At 35.0% G+C, this 2,927-nt stretch overlaps 1 non-coding gene across 1 annotated transcript; it reads left to right on the top strand.

The window, feature by feature from the left end:
* Window positions 1-1,220: 1,220 nt before the first annotated feature.
* Window positions 1,221-1,292, top strand: TRNAC-GCA (transfer RNA cysteine (anticodon GCA)). The gene has a single exon. It is a non-coding gene; the product is annotated as a tRNA-Cys (tRNA).
* The last annotated feature ends 1,635 nt before the right edge of the window (window positions 1,293-2,927 follow it).

Raw genomic sequence — 2,927 nt, forward strand, 5'->3', positions numbered from 1 at the left:
TAGAGAAGCAGTTGCATTTTGCAGAATTTGTGCATTTGACAAAAGATTTTTTTTTCATGTTCCAAGATCTACATGTGATACGAAATGTATGAATTCTTGCACTGGAAACCTCACTGTATTTTACCAAGGCACATAAAGGACATCCTTCGCACCCCATATACTTATAAGGAGGGTTTGGTGGCTGAAAATGCTTTGCTTTGAAGGCGATTGCATGTTGCTTCCACTTTGTACATATTACTGAATCAATAAAGGTGAACATTTCAGAAATGGGGGTATAGCTCCGGAGTAGAGCATTTCACTGCAGATCAAAAGGTCACTAGTTCAAATCTGGGTGCCCCCTTGTCCAACTGTTTTACCTGTAGAAATATGTTTTAATTAAATAAATTGAAGTAAACATTTACAATCTTAGCATTTTATGTAATGAGCAACACATTTCTACATTTGAAATACTCCTGATCATCACCTGAAACATAGGGTAAACACCATTAAGCTGTTTAGGATTTCTTCATATGATACAAGCTGTGTTTTACATTCACCCAAGTTCTACTGGTGATATGATCAGTTTGAAATAGTTAATTGGAAGCTCTTATGAATGTTATAAAACTGTGGTGGAAACCAATAATATGCCCTTAATGAAATGTATTAATTTGTACAGCTGACCAGAAGTGCACTGATGCCATTAGTTCTACAAGTTCCATAGAGTCACCCACTCTATCACCTTTTTAAAAAAGGGCAGTTTTCAACATTCAAGGGTTTATGTCAGTGGTAGAGCGTAGGAGTGTAGTTCAAGAAGTCCCTGTTTCATAACCATATACACTCTTCAATAGATCCTGTTAAATGTTTTTCAACCCGATGCACTGTAAGAAACAATAAGATATATAATCATTTCATATACAAAACAATGAACAATTGGGTTTAACTATGCTCTTAGCACAAAATCAACAAACTGCAGTAGAGAAGCAGTTACATTTTTCAGAATTTGTGCGTTTGACAAAAGATTTTTTTTCCATGTTCCAAGATCTACATGTGATACGAAATGTATGAATTCTTGCAATGGAAACCTTACAGTATTTTACCAAGGCAGATAAAGGACATCCTTCGCACCCCATATACTTATAAGGAGGGTTTGGTGGCTGAAAATGCATTGCTTTGATGGTGATTGCATGTTGCTTGCACTTTGTACATATTACTGAATTAATAAAGGGGAACTTTTCAGAACAGGGGGTATAGCTCAGTGGTAGAGCATTTGACTGCAGATCAAGAGGTCCCTAGTTCAAATCTGGGTGCCCCCTTGTTCAACTGTTTTACCTGTAGAAATATTTTTTTAATTAAATAAATTGAAGAAAACATTTACAATCTTAGCATTTTATGTAATGAGCAACACATTTCTACATTTGAAATACTCCTGATCATCACCTGAAACATAGGGTAAACACCATTAAACTGTTTAGGATTTCTTCATATGATACAAGCTGTGTTTTACATTCACCCATGTTCTACTGGTGATATGATTAGTTTGAAATAGTCCATTGGAAGCTCATATGATTGTGATAAAACTGTGGTGGAAACCAATAATATGCCCTTAATGAAATGTATTAATTTGTACAGCTGACCAGAAGTGCACTGATGTCATTAGTTCTACAAGTTCCATACAGTCACCCACTCTATCACCTTTTTAAAAAAGGGCAGTTTTCAGCATTCAAGGGTTTATGTCAGTGGTAGAGTGTAGGAGGGCTTTTCAAGAAGTTCCTGTTTCATAACCATATACCCTCTTCAATAGATCCTGTTAAAATGTATTTTTTAACCGAATGCACTGTAAGAAACAATAAGATATATCATCATTTCATATACAAAAGAATGAACAATTGGGTTTAACTATGCTCTTAGCACAAAATCAACAAACTGCAGTAGAGAAGCAGTTACATTTTGCAGAATTTGTGCATTTGACAAAAGATTTTTTTTCCATGTTCCAAGATCTACATGTGATACGAAATGTATGAATTCTTGCAATGGAAACCTCACAGTATTTTACCAAGGCAGATAAAGGACATCTTTTGTACCCCTTATACTTATAAGGAGGGTTTGGTGGCTGTAAATGCATTGCTTTGATGGTGATTGCATGTTGCTTCCACTTTGTACATATTACTGAATAAATAAAGGTGAACATTTCAGAAATGGTGGTATAGCTCAGGGGTAGAGCATTTCACTGCAGATCAAAAGGTCCCTAATTCAAATCTGGGTGCACCCTTGTCCAACTGTTTTACCTGTAGAAATATGTTTTTAATTAAATAAATTGAAGTAAACATTTACAATCTTAGCATTTTATGTAATGATCAACACATTTCTACATTTGAAATACTCCTGATCATCACCTTGAACATAGGGTAAACACCATTACGCTGTTTAGGATTTCTTCATATGATACAAGCTGTGTTTTACATTCACCCATGTTCTACTGGTGATATGATTAGTTTGAAATAGTCCATTGGAAGCTCATATGATTGTGATAAAACTGTGGTGGAAACCAATAATATGCCCTTAATGAAATGTATTAATTTGTACAGCTGACCAGAAGTGCACTGATGTCATTAGTTCTACAAGTTCCATACAGTCACCCACTCTATCACCTTTTTAAAAAAGGGCAGTTTTCAGCATTCAAGGGTTTATGTCAGTGGTAGAGTGTAGGAGGGCTTTTCAAGAAGTTCCTGTTTCATAACCATATACCCTCTTCAATAGATCCTGTTAAAATGTATTTTTTAACCGAATGCACTGTAAGAAACAATAAGATATATCATCATTTCATATACAAAAGAATGAACAATTGGGTTTAACTATGCTCTTAGCACAAAATCAACAAACTGCAGTAGAGAAGCAGTTACATTTTGCAGAATTTGTGCATTTGACAAAAGATTTTTTTTCCATGTTCC

Source organism: Ambystoma mexicanum, unplaced genomic scaffold, assembly GCF_040938575.1.
Source record: "Ambystoma mexicanum isolate Mex_15411 unplaced genomic scaffold, UKY_AmexF1_1 Mex_scaf118, whole genome shotgun sequence".
Taxonomy (NCBI): Eukaryota; Metazoa; Chordata; class Amphibia; order Caudata; family Ambystomatidae; genus Ambystoma; species Ambystoma mexicanum.